The sequence below is a fragment of the Anabrus simplex genome, chromosome 1 (genome assembly GCF_040414725.1).
Source record: "Anabrus simplex isolate iqAnaSimp1 chromosome 1, ASM4041472v1, whole genome shotgun sequence".
Lineage (NCBI taxonomy): Eukaryota > Metazoa > Arthropoda > Insecta > Orthoptera > Tettigoniidae > Anabrus > Anabrus simplex.
Window position 1 is genome coordinate 1675461715 of NC_090265.1, and position 14993 is coordinate 1675476707.

Genomic DNA, 14993 nt, shown 5'->3' on the forward strand with positions numbered 1-14993 from the left:
AGTTTTATCATGTATTTTCATCTATCCAGCGAAGTGAAGTCTAAGAAAAAGCGTTATTTGACGAATTGAAATTTGTTGGTCTCTTTTCTAGTAGAATGTTGGCGAAGCGTTTTCATGCGCGTAAAAGTGATTTTCCCCATGATGTTACATTTATCATGTTAATTTACCGCCGTTTATATAATATGTACGTAATATTTTCGTGTTAGCCAATGCCAGCAATCCGGCTACTTCGGCCACCATGTTTTTTTAATATTGCGGTCTGAGGATTGGAGTCGGTCTTGTCACAACCGTTCCGGGAATATACTGTGACGTCAGCATCGGCAGGCAAGCTTGAACCTTTTCAGTAATAACACAGCAATGAGTTTGACCATGTCACGCTGAAATTAGAAGAGTTTTGATGCGTTTAATGGTGCCAATTGCTAATACCGTTGTACGTAATGGTACTGATGTGTTGGGTATGGTGGGATATAAATCACGTTAACCTGCGTCTTATATGAGGTCATCATGTTTTTGTGTGAGTCCTATTTTTTTTAAATCAGCTGTACCTTTAACGTTTCATTACGAGTGATATATGTGTCAGTGTTGATGTTATTAATCTGGTTTCGTGACTGGACGATAACAAATGAGTCCAACCACACCATTCTAGAAGAAGAAGAAGAGGAAGAATAAGAAGAAGAAGATGTGTTGGGTACTCAACTGTAAGGAGAATTGCGACAGTGATAACGAAGTGCATGCATTAAGTTTCCGAAAGACGAGGTAATGCGGCAGATATGTTTACGTGCAATTCCAAGACAAGACTACAGATTTACTAATAACTCATTGGTGAGTAACTATTATTATTATTACATTCCCACACAATCATAATGAGCATAGGCCTATGTCGTATTTAACAACACGCAACAGCTGGTGATATGTAGGCATATTTACTCTTCAGTGATACAAGGTTATGTTAGCTCACAATCATGGAATACATTATTTCAACGGTATTATTATTCTTCTTCTTATTATTATACGCATTAAAACATACCACCTAACATACCTGCTGGTGTAGGCCGATTCACTCTGTAAATGCACGTATTTCGCTCGCGGAAGTCGGTGATATTTTATGGGAAGTAACTGGTACTGATCCTCGGGGAAAACTTTTAACTACTCCTCTTCCAAGACCATGACTGTCAGAGACTGCAGTGCCTTATATCTTTCCCAACTGTCCATCATATTTATTGTCACATTCTGGCAGATGAAGAGAAGAACCAGGAAAAAAAAGTAGAATAGACAGAGAAGCAATAAACAGAGTCATTGAGGATAGTAGCCTACATACCTCATACCGTACACAGAATTTCAATCCACAATCTTACACAGCTGAAAAGTACAATAAACATGTTACCTGATGGTTGTTGTACTGTGATGAACGGAACGTAAGTAATTTTTCTGTACGTCAATACATCAAGGCAACCATACTGCATAGCATATGTAATCATCTAATAGGACATGGCCTTTATTCTAAACGGGGTTTATTAAAGTATAAAATATTTCTAATGTATATGTGAACAAAATCACTAATACAAATGCCGTATATTCTTGAGTTACAAAACATCATAGCTGCATTACAAGGAATGAGTGTAACAATGTGTAGAAAGATTCAAGAAATAAGTTAATTCAAGTCCTAGTTGGTGAATTGAATACCGAGGATGATGTCCCCACAGTTAATTTAATGGTCGAGTTAAAACATTTCTTAGTTCATAAAGGAGTATGTGTGTGATTTTCTTGTTATTTGTTCAACCTTCTGCCTGATATCTCCTCATGTTTACAAATTTACGGCCGACCCCGTGGTGAAAGGATATAATGCCTGCCTCTTACCCGGAGTCCCCGGGTTCGATTCCCGGCCAAGTCAGGGATTTTTACCTAGATCTGAGGGCTGGTTCGAGGTCCACAAGTCTACGTGATTACATTTGCGAGCTATCGTACGGTGAGATAGCGGCCCTGGTCTAGAAAGCCAAGAATAACGGCCGAGAGGATTCGTCCTGCCGAACTCAAGACACCTCATAATCTGCAGGCCTTCGGGCTGAGCAGGGCCAAGGACAAGCTCTTCAAGGCTGTTGCGCCGTGTAATTTTTAAAAATTTATGAGGCATAGTAGCAATTTAATGTTGCCACATGTCAATACTTTTAAAAGAGAAAGGTAATAATGGTAGTCCATTGTTAGGACAGAAACTTACATACTTTCTGGAATACATAAAACATAAAGTTCAAGGTTTCGAACAGAATGACAAATTAGTAACATTGATGGTAGGTGAAATTCTCATTAAACTATACATAAACTTCAAGGGAGGAAACATTGTAGGCTCATGTGCAAATACTGCCAGTGATGCTATATCAGTTTAGATGTTAGGCCTATGCTAATATTATATGTGCTAGTTTTCTTTTAAGATCACGTAATACCTATTTAAATTGAAATACATTTGTAACATCCTGTTATGCTGTTAGCAAATCGGCCTAAGTAAGTTAACATTGCAAAATGCTGATGTGTTTTACAACTGTTTGCTGTTTATCTTTAATGGCAGAGTCACTAAAATACGGTAATAACGACAGCATAATTCAATATACTTTAAATTTTAAACTTTATTTGTTAGTAAATAAATTACTCCATTGGCAAAAAAATATTAAAATCATGTCTGTGTTTAACCATGTTCCGCGTTTCTCTGCATTGCCAACGCCTCCTTAGCGTGACGTCACCACGCTGTTGATAGGCCTTATTATCTAGGAGGTGTTGGGTCAATCCAGCTAAGATGCCGGCAGCAGAGAGTGACATTCCCGGTAACGTCTCGATGGCTATCGGTGAACCATGGAGACTAACCACAGCTGCTGATGGCGAACCAGAAACAACATGATCCCGATGGCTAAAGGAAGTTTCGTAGAGAATTCAATAAGATTGCTAGGTAATATGTATTGTAGATTATTTGCATTTGATGAATAGATGATAGGGCGATTGTGTCTTCGAAATGAATCAACTTACATTTGTTTCTCGCGAGTGACCTAATAATTTGTCGATAATATGATAGAAATATGTATTCTTCATAAGAAATTAGACATCTTTGGTTAGGGAAAGTGACTTACAGCAAATACGTGACAGTGTTATTTCAATGATACACTGACTGACAGAGCAAATGCAACACCAAGAAGGAGTGGTCAGAACTTTATGCCAATTGCAGGGTAGACTGACGTCACTAAGGTATGCTCATGATGTGAAATGCGCCGCTGTGCTGCGCACGTAGCGAACGATAAATGGGACACGGCGTTGGCGAATGGCCCACTTCGTACCGTGATTTCTCAGCCGGCAGTCATTGTAGAACGTGTTGTCGTGTGCCACAGGACACGTGTATAGCTAAGAATGCCAGGCCGCCGTCAACGGAGGCATTTCCAGCAGACAGACGACTTTACGAGGGGTATGGTGATCGGGCAGAGAAGGGCAGGTTGGTCGCTTCGTCAAATCGCAGCCGATACCCATAGGGATGTGTCCACGGTGCAGCGCCTGTGGCGAAGATGGTTGGCGCAGGGACATGTGGCACGTGCGAGGGGTCCAGGCGCAGCCCGAGTGACGTCAGCACGCGAGGATCGGCGCATCCGCCGCCAAGCGGTGGCAGCCCCGCACGCCACGTCAACCGCCATTCTTCAGCATGTGCAAGACACCCTGGCTGTTCCAATATCGACCAGAACAATTTCCCGTCGATTGGTTGAAGGAGGCCTGCACTCCCGGCGTCCGCTCAGAAGACTACCATTGACTCCACAGCATAGACGTGCACGCCTGGCATGGTGCCGGGCTAGAGCGACTTGGATGAGGGAATGGCGGAACGTCGTGTTCTCCGATGAGTCACGCTTCTGTTCTGTCAGTGATAGTCACCGCAGACGAGTGTGGCGTCGGCGTGGAGAAAGGTCAAATCCGGCAGTAACTGTGGAGCGCCCTACCGCTAGACAACGCGGCATCATGGTTTGGGGCGCTATTGCGTATGATTCCACGTCACCTCTAGTGCGTATTCAAGGCACGTTAAATGCCCACCGCTACGTGCAGCATGTGCAGCATGTGCTGCGGCCGGTGGCACTCCCGTACCTTCAAGGGATGCCCAATGCTCTGTTTCAGCAGGATAATGCCCGCCCACACACTGCTCGCATCTCCCAACAGGCTCTACGAGGTGTACAGATGCTTCCGTGGCCAGCGTACTCTCCGGATCTCTCACCAATCGAACACGTGTGGGATCTCATTGGACGCCGTTTGCAAACTCTGCCCCAGCCTCGTACGGACGACCAACTGTGGCAAATGGTTGACAGAGAATGGAGAACCATCCCTCAGGACACCATCCGCACTCTTATTGACTCTGTACCTCGACGTGTTTCTGCGTGCATCGCCGCTCGCGGTGGTCCTACATCCTACTGAGTCGATGCCGTGCGCATTGTGTAACCTGCATATCGGTTGGAAATAAACATCAATTATTCTTCCGTGCCGACTCTGTTTTTTCCCCAACTTTCATCCCTTTCGAACCACTCCTCCTTGGTGTTGCATTTGCTCTGTCAGTCAGTGTATTTAAAAAAACCATATCGGAATATGCCATGATGTATATCAAGTGTTTAGGAAGAGAATTCTATACGATTTTAGATGAAAGGTAGAACATTAATTTAATATGTGCAGGTTATAGGCCTATGTTGTCATGAATAATTGAAATGAGGTTAAATATGGATATGAAAGCAAATGGAAGACATGTTGATGTTGTATATGAAGTTTGTGATCCGATGATATATTTAATTAAGAATGAAGTTATCTACGCGTTGACATAAGTTATATGAGATGAGTATTTGATATAATTGGAAGAGATATGTTGTGAAATGGGAAGATAGAGATATGAAAGGATGTTATATAAGAATGATCGTGAAGGAATTGAAAGAATACGTTGCCACTATAATATAATGAATGTAAATGAAATATTTGAAGAGAAAGTAGATAATATTAACGCGAGCTCGGATCAATTGTATTTATGAAGCAGTAACAATGTTCCTTTGAGTGAGAATCCATATCATACAATAATGACAAAAATGACACGATACATATTGCAACCTTTCCACCCCACGCCATTTGCCGCATAGAACCAAATGACTGCATGATAATCCCTAAAAAATCGGGATATCGCCATATAGCACCATACGCCAAAGCGCCTGATGGAAAGGGACCTTTTTAGTCTAGAGTCAAATGCCACCTCATCAGGAAGGAACAAAAAAAATTCAGAATGATGGGTGAGCAAATGCTCTTCCGACCGTGCAAGGGTCTACTGCACCCTTCCGTTCCATAGAATCAAACCACCGACCTCCCAAGGCCATGGTGCGTTCGCGGCAGAAGATCAAAGAAAAGAACACATAACTAGCTTAAAGGCATAAATGAACGGAAGGAAACCTGGGATACAATGTTATTCGGCAAAATGACAGGCAGACAAAAATTTAAATACCTATTTATTGAGCCTTGATAAATCAAATTAATTAAAGGTTGATCCTGAATATTTATAGTATATCAATGTTGAATATGCAATGTCCAAAGGACTAAATACAAATTGTAAAGTGTCAAAAAAAAATTTATTTCTCCTTTACCTCTTTCTTCTTCCCAACATGATGATAAATATTACATTATAATTTGTATAACATACTTTTAAAAAAAATCAGAAATATCCTTATAAATGCGACGGTTATCATTAATAACTTTCTTCACTATCAGAAGAAACAATTATTTATACAACAAATTAAATTGAAGGTAACTTGAAGTGGTCACCTAACTAAATTAATTATATTACAAAAATAAACAAAGAATAAATGAATGCTAGTCGTTATAATCCTAATCAAAATAAAATGACTGATGTTGGGTCCAGAAATCGAACCCCCATCCCAATGGATCCAATGACAAAAATTACGAAAATAAAACTCGATTTGTCATCCACATAAAGAGTGAAACACGACTAAAAGAATGTATAAAAAAGGAAAATATGTACACAATATGAAAAATAATCAATAACAATATACACATGCAATTGGCTGTATATTAAAAAAATGTGACAACAAAAATCCATGGTTGCCTCAAAACTCGAACCAATGATATCGAAGATGGCGTCGACAAACGGGACTAATAAAACTGCCTTTCTTAATTAATCATATGGTCAACAAATAAATGATAATACTAGCGTTCCAGTTAGTTAAATATTATTATAAGATCATACATGAAAAAGTCAAAGAACCCTTTAAACAATAATCGGTGTTGTACAGCTTTCATTCTAAGTGGAATAGCTCGAACAATACAGCATACGGTAACCCTCTGCAAGAGCCAAACCCTTTTCACTCTCCCCTCATCGTAAATCTCTGGACGTCAAAGCCCGGCTAATAATGGCTCGGTGTGGCAGAAATATCCTTTCAACATCTCAAGGTGAAAGCAAATCGTTTCCCTTGGAACACATATTTGTTAAATAATCTTATTTCATTATATATTCTCATATCATATTTCCAAAGCTCCACTGGCTTATAAATTCACTGTCCTGCCACAATTATATAATACAATATCAATCCACTGTTCATTGTCTCATATTCATATCCATCAACTCAGAATGACCAGCTTCGATTCTATCCGATTACAGAATACAGCCTAGGTTTTTCCTACATTTTAAAATCAAATCAATAAAGTCAAATATGGATTTTAAACATATCCATAAGGATATTCTCATATTCATAAAGGGAAATTATTCGACATTAAAGGAAAACGCTAATCTCAATAGGAAGGCGTCTGTTCGATGTCTAGGCATGTCACAAGTTACACATATAATTAATACAGCCATCTACAAATATATCATCATGCCAATTACATGAAAATAAGAGTGCCTTGCTATCCTAATGTTAACAGTCGATAATCCATTTTTACAAGCATAATCACCATGCATTATGATAATAAGCTTGGATATCACGTAAATAAATTATACAAAATTACGGCTCGGCTCAGTGCCAAAAACAAATCCACTATCTATTACATTTACCTAATCTAAGCACTCTGACTAACTAATATTTTATCATCACGTCAAATACATGCATTACGTTAATTATATATATATTTAAGCCCATGGAGTAGACTATAAATTCCATGAAATGAACATAAATGAATATGAAGACCACTCACAAGTTCTCTTTCTAATTAAAAAGAAATACATGCAATTTACATGTCTAACCTAATTTACGTGATCTGCATAATGAATAACCGCGCATTTATTAAAAAATTATTTCATTTTAGTACTTATCATCATGTCGTAACAATCCAAGGTTCGGGTCCCGGGTAAGACCCTGATTCTTTCCTTTTAAGCTTCCATGGTGTTGACGTTGGTCACGGGTTCATGTCCGTTGCTACTCCCGCTGAGCACGTTCATATTCCAATGGTTATCTTCTACACTTATAACAGTTTTTATGAGATTAAGACTTGTTGCGTCACTTTAACACAAAACATACAATTATTACTGTTACCGTGTTTTGGTGGTAGATAGAGGTGAAAGAAGGTGCGGGCGTGAATGGATCTCAAGCTACGAGAATATAGTGCATGTAAACAAAATTTAAAATTTAATAAGGTTATATTTTCTTTTCAAAATAAATAAGTAACAAGCATGGCAGTTACAGAGTAGCAAGTCAAAAAAAGGTAGTTACAATTTTTACAGAAGTTGGGCTTCGAGCCCCGAATTCACAACGCTTGGGCAATCAGCTCAGTTTTATCCCAAACACAATTTTAACAGAGGGGCAGAAAACCCCATTCATACCTCGGAGCCCTTGCTCCAAATTACACTGAAAAGCCTCCTCGAGGCATACAACATACAATTTTTAAAAGAGCCACACGCTCTCCAATTTGAGCCTCTCCCAGGCCACACTAAACTCCACCTTCAAGTTGTCCTCAACGAACATAAACACCGGGGTAAAATACCCAATCTCCTGAGGTCTATTAAACGAAAAGAATGTTAATTAAATGACCTCTAAAATAACAATTTGAGAGGAGGCGAACTTGCACTCCTAATACACTTTGTTTTTAAGACCTATTTTGGCTCTTAGGCCACTGATGCAAGGGCTAACCCCATACTACAGAGGTGACTTAAGAAAGGAACAATAGTTTTACGTTATCGAAGAATAGGTTGTGAAAAATAAGTTCACCTCAAAACAATATGAGTGGGAGCTCGAGAGGGTTAGCACTCTCTATCCCATTATGTAGCTTTACAAGAGAATAGAAGAAAAGAGTAGTTACATTTTAGGGAAAGGTTACATGATGGAAAACGCTTCGAACCCGCCGCGAGAGTTAAACTGCCGACCTAGCAAGAAAAGAAGTTATTAATAGGCCATTACCTGGTAGTAGATCGCTGCCGAGGAAAGAGGCGCTTCCCGCCTCCTACTATGTACTTAATACACTGAAAGATGGAACAGAAGTGGCCCGGAGACCCTAAAATCAGCAGTTTAAATACTCTCGCAGAAAGTTCTAGGCGTTAGGGGAAAGAAAACACCCTCCCACAAAGATTTTATTGGGTAGGACCCCGCAACAGATTCAAGTTGGGGAAAGATACACCAGATTGGTCAGAAATTCATTGAAGAAATTCGTGATTGGATACATTCAAAACAAGGGGAAGAAAGGGGTAAATATTGCTAACTTAAACAATGACAGAAAGAAATTTAACAAAGAACAAACTCCTGAAATTAAATTTTCTCCAACAAAATAGTTCTTTGACTCCGCACTAGGTTGCACTATTGTTGATCTTCAGTAGTGTCCTCTAGAAGAGAAAGTTCACACTTCTTAATACAAGCAAAACAAAAGTACGTCGAAAATGACACAGTTCACAAACTCAAACATTTCCAGGTAGTGACATCTTCTGAGAAATTTGGAAATTAAGACCGTAGATAAAGTTCAGACTTCCTCCAGAAGAGGAGTTTTAACTGGCGCAACTTTTAAATAAACGGTGTGGAGGTGTACCGCCCGGTACAGACCTCCCCCCCCAAAAGTTCCTCCAAGGGGTAACACAGAAGAACATAAACTTTTGTTTGAAAATAAGTTCCAAGTTTTGATGTTGATATTAAGATAACTTGCAGAAGTATTTGAGAAATTTCTTAATTCGGTTCCAAAATTTTGTTGTTGCAGGTGAATGAAAGTCTTTATGTTTGTAGAATTTGAATTTCTGAAGATAAGCTTTTAATACTTAAAAGTGAAGGAAAAATTTGCAATGTCCATCAGATATTGCTGTTGAATTCCCAAGTGTCGTTATCTCTTATAGTAACTGTCCATGTAGTTAATGATGATTAAGTTGGATGGCCAGACCGGCCGTTGCAGCTTGCGTCCAACGGAGGCCGCTCGGACCCCTCAAGTACCCTGAGATACCACTCGCCCGCACTATGAGGGGAGCAGAGGTGTTGAAACACGCCGCGCCCGCGGTGAACATATACAGGCTGCGGCCCAGTAGCAGGTCGTGCGCCGCACATCAGCCTTGGCCGGGAGGAGAGCTCCGGCTCGCCGTGCACATGTCGGCCTCGCTGGAGAGGAGGGGGCCCATCCCCCTCCCCAGTTGCTGCACGGCGCTGCGCGGCTGCGGGGGCACTGAAACATTAAAGCTAGGCGGCAGAATTGTGTTGGACTATCATCTTCTTTGAGTGTACAGGCTTGTGGAGAGGTTGAGGAGCCAGCGGCGTGCAACTATCCATGGCATTTCATATTATGAAGCCACAGTGTAAAGTGGAACAGGAGACGGGAGCGTGGTAATGGCCGTGGCAAGGACAGAATGGCAGTTTAACGGGTCGGGACAGGTTTTACAAAAATGCTTACATCTGAAACAAAATATTATAGGTAGTGCAGAATGCCTTAAAAGTGAAACTCAAAAAAAATATAACCTTCATATCCTTTCAAAATAATACGAAGCAAGTTAACACAGAAATTACACCGGTTTCACCTGGGACAGGTGAACTCTAAATATCCTCTCGGTGGCTGGATTACTTAACAATAAGGTAACCGGCGTAAGAAAATCGAGAATGATACAAGGCCCATGAAATCTGGGGGCAAGCTTGCCCGCGGGAACAAAATTTTTGACCATAACCTGGTCACCTACCTTCAAAGGGGTGGGTCTCCGTCCACGATCATACCTTTCCCTAACCTTTTCATGAGACACTTTAAGATTGGCTTTAGCCTTCTTCCAAAGATCTTTAATGTTGTTCGGATCTATTGTCTCGGGCAGAATGTCACTCAGAGACCAGAGGTTAGAGAGCGGCGAGTTGGGAACAAACTTGAACATCAAAGAAGCTGGAGTAAACTTGTGAGATTCATGAACCGCCGAATTCAAAGCAAAAGCTAACCAATGCAGGGACGTGTCCCACCTGGAAGGATCTTCATGATGATAAGCAATGAGAGCGGACCTGAGATTACGGTTAACCCGTTCAGCCAGAGATGGTTGCGGGTAATAAGCAGAAGTAGTTACATGAGATATTGATAAGTCAAAACAGAATTTACGAAATAAATTAGATGTAAAAGCCGTAGCATTATCAGATACAATATATTGACACGGACCAAAAGAAGCAAAAATAGAATTTAAGCAGGTAATGGTGGACTGAGCGGTAGCCAGCTTAGTCGGAAATAACCAGGAAAATCTAGTAAAACCATCTACACATACAAAGATGAACTTGTTGGGATTCCCCTTTGACTGGGGGAAGGGTCCCACATAATCAATATACAGGCGTTCCATGGGGCGCGACGCCTGATGAGAAGACAAAAGGCCTACCTTAGTGGACATGGTTGGTTTACTAAGCAAACAAGATTTACAGGCTTTTACAAGTTCACGAATTTCACCGTCCATACCTTTCCAGATGAACCTTTCACGAATCTTTTCACGGGTTTTAAAGATACCCAGATGCCCCCCCAATGGGGTCTCATGATAGTATTTGAAGATCATAGGCACCAGAACGGCTGGAACGACAACTTTCATCATCTTGTCATGCCTCGAAGGGCAACATAAAACACCATTCCTCAGAACATAAGGGACAACATGTTCCCCAGAAGAAAGGGTTTCCATTATCGGAGCCAGCGTCGGATCTTCACGTTGGTATTTCTCGATATCCCTAAAAATCATGGGAGCATCGGTTAAGATGGCATTAACCTCGGATAGTATGGACTCGGAAGGTGATGAACTGTCGACCGGTTCATGGGTCTCGACGTCGTTAGAAAACATACGGCTGAGTCCATCAGCAATAACATTTTCGGTACCTCTAATATGCCTGACATTGAATTGGAAGGCAGAAATACGGATGGCCCAACGGGCTATACGACCAGTACGACGCGGCCTACCTAAGACCCAGCTTAAGGCTTGGTTATCTGTCTCGAGGTCGAATTTGACATGTTCCAGATAGAGACGGAACTTTTCTAAGGCAAATAAAACTGCCAAACCTTCGAGCTCATAGATGGAATACTTGGCTTCTTGAGCTGACAATATCCTAGATGCATAGGCGATGGGTCGCCTCCCTAGTTCAGTCTCTTGAAGAAGGACTGCAGCTACAGCTGACGACGACGCGTCCGTTTGGACGATGAATTTCTTCGAGAAATCAGGCATAGCAAGTACAGGGGCATTACAGAGAGCTAATTTAAGATCTTCGAAAGCGGCTTGTTGAGAAGGTCCCCACTCGAATTTGATGCCTTTCCTACGAAGAAGGTTTAAGGGCGCCGCTCTATTAGCGAAGTTAGGAATGAACTTTCTGAAGAAATTCACCATACCAATAAACCTGGCGATGCCTTTAATGTCCTTGGGAGGTTTAAAATCACGGATGGCCTGTGTTCTAGAATGATCGACCGCTACACCATCGGGTGACACAATATGCCCTAGGAATGACATAAAGGGCTTAGCAAAGGCAACCTTGGACAACTTAACAGTTAACCCAGCCTTACGAAGGCGATCGAGAACTTCTCGCAGATGATCTAGATGTTCTTCAAAAGTCTCTGAAAATACGACGACATCATCCAAGTAGTGATATAAGTACTCAAATTTGATGTCGGAGAAGACCCTATCTAGTAGCCTAGTGAGCACAGCTGCCCCCGTGGGGAGCCCGAAAGGCACGCGGTTGTATTCGTATAAATTCCAGTCCGTGGCAAACGCTGTAAGGTGTTTAGACTCTTCGGCAAGGGGAATTTGATTATAGGCCTGATTCAAGTCCAAGATAGTGAAGAACTTGGCCTTACGAAACCATGAAAAGCAAGAATGAAGGTCGGGAAGGGGCACAGATTGCAACACCACCTTCCGATTGAGAGCCCTGTAATCAATGACAGGCCTGAAGCCTCCTTGGGGTTTCGGGACTAGAAAAATAGGCGATGAATACGCCGATTTAGAGGGCCTAATAATACCATCCTTCAACATCTGATCGATGATTTCTTTTAGAGCCTTCATTTTAGGTGGAGATAGCCTATATGGTGGAAAACGGACAGGAATCGAATCCGTGACCTCAATTTTGTATTCAATAAGGTCAGTAACACCAAGAGTATCAGAGAACACCTCGGGAAACGACTGACACAATTTACGAATACTATCAGCCTGCTCCTCAGGTAGATGTCTAAGGTCTAACAACATCTCATCCTGGGTAGGCGAAATAGAAGAACATGACACAGAATTACACTTTAATAGTGGTATTTTACAACTAGAAGCAAATTTGAATGTGCACGACCTAGACTGGAGATCGAGCACAAGACCTGTGTGAGAAATAAAGTCCGCTCCCAGTATGATGGGGCAAGACAAGTGCTTAGCCACAAACAGTTTAATTTTCCATGTAAATTTAAAAATACGAATTTTGACCAGTACGGAACCTAGAATTTCTAATGGAGATGAATTAGCCGAAACATATTGAATAGGAGAAGAGTCATAGACAGGTAGTTTACAAACAGATTTCAATTTCGAGTACCATTCAGCCGAAATAATGGAACAAACACTGCCTGAATCTAATAGAGCTGTTATAGGCTCGTTATTTAACTCAATCTTAAGAAAAGGAACAGGTGCGGGGGTATCCGCCGCAATCCTAAGACATTCTTTAGGGCATTCAAAAGATGAATTTGAAGGCTGATCGTTCTCTGCATTTACAACCTGTTTACTAGGGGCTGAGTCTCGGGAAGACGGATTAGTCGACTCAGCCGAAGCCACTAGTCACTTTTTATTATTAGCATAGCTGGAATTTGCACCAGAAGTTGAGCAGGAGGGGGTGCTATTTGAGTTTGGGCAATTCTTGGCGATATGGGAGAAGGCCCCGCACTTAAAACAGCCTTGTGATGACCCGGCTCCATTCCTTGTCCCACTTGACTTGATCAGTGGACACTTGTCGCGCAGATGGTCAGGCGACCCGCAAGCATAACATTTACGGGGATTGACTGGTCGGCGAGGTGGAGGCCGAGTGTTACTAAAGGAAGGCGGGGGTTCTTTCGCGACACGCAAAGAATCAGCGTATCTAACTCCTTCCGCTGAAACGGCCAATGCTTCAAGTTCAGAGAAAGTTTGCGGGCACGCCGCGAAACACAAATATGACCTATAGGGAGGTGAAATTCCGTCTACAATAGCCTGTACAATCTGATCTTCAGGAAAATGAAGGGCAAACACCCTAGTATAAAACTTAATGTCCTGTATGAAATCAGCCAAGTTTTCATCCAACCTCTGTACTCGATAATAGTATTTCTGAATCAGAGATGACCTCGCGCGGGCAGGAATGAAATTTGCAAGCAAGTGTGCGTGAAAATCTTCAATAGATGACTGTTCAGCAATGGCTCTTACTATTTTATCTGAGAGAACACCAATAGCATCCGGATAGATAATTTGCAAAATCTGACAAGGGGAAAGAGAAAACACAAGGGCGTGATCCTGAAATTCAACTAAAAATCTTAAAAATGAAATAACTTCACCGGTGGTGTTGACAGAAAACTTAGAGATACCTCTTAGCAACATTGCCAATGGATGAGGCAAGCTACTAAACCCGGGTGACATAGTAGGTAAAGGTTTCAATGGCAAAGAAGTTAATTCAGGACGGATGTTACCCAACGATGCACGGCGTTCAGACTCGTTGTCCAATGGGGCAGAGATAGTTTGAGCAGTGGGGGTTTTCCTATTTACTTCTCCCTTAGGAGACTCTTCCTCGCTACCTACATTCACTATGGTGGGTAGATCAGATTTGGGAGGAATTTCCCCAGTTAACAATAGAGTGACTTTACTAGACAATTCAGAAATAGTTTCAAGGAGCGTATTAGCTTCCTTCCTCTGAACGTCATTCACCTTTAGAGACAACAGATCATTAACTCTATTTGAAAAGTGATATAGTCTGCCTTGCACACGCTTAATTTGATTAGGAGACGGATCATTTTCATCAAAAAAACTAACTACAGATGCTAGCCCAGTAATATTCTCGACGATCGTGGAAAGAGAGTCATCAATTTCTTTCTCTCCCAAATTGGGGATGGAAATGGGCAAATCAAGGGACTCTCTAAGCTTGTTAGTGTCTATTGCAACCGTGCCTCCAGATTGAACGTTTCTGATAGTTAACTCGTATATCAACTCCTCTTTGCGCAAATAGTTAAGGAGGAGAACATCGCGAGGGCCGGGCATGATGACAGAACGATTTTGAAAAACTCACAAATGCCAGCAACTGAGAAAATGGTTAGAGTTTGAATTAAAGCAATGTTTAACCGTCAAGAGGGGCAAAATTGAGACCCATTCAACCACGCTCTGCTACCACTTGTTACCGTGTTTTGGTGGTAGATAGAGGTGAAAGAAGGTGCGGGCGTGAATGGATCTCAAGCTACGAGAATATAGTGCATGTAAACAAAATTTAAAATTTAATAAGGTTATATTTTCTTTTCAAAATAAATAAGTAACAAGCATGGCAGTTACAGAGTAGCAAGTCAAAAAAAGGTAGTTACAATTTTTACAGAAGTTGGGCTTCGAGCCCCGAATTCAC

At 41.4% G+C, this 14993-nt stretch overlaps 1 protein-coding gene across 1 annotated transcript in view; it reads left to right on the plus strand.

Moving 5' to 3' along the window:
• The first annotated feature begins 720 nt into the window (after positions 1 to 720).
• LOC136881757 (progestin and adipoQ receptor family member 4) overlaps positions 721 to 14993 on the plus strand; it is a 138100-nt gene continuing 123827 nt past the window's right edge. Inside the window, exon 1 of the mRNA XM_067154191.2 lies at positions 721 to 822. The gene's annotated coding sequence lies outside the window, so the exon portion shown is untranslated. The remainder of the gene's footprint in view (positions 823 to 14993) is intronic.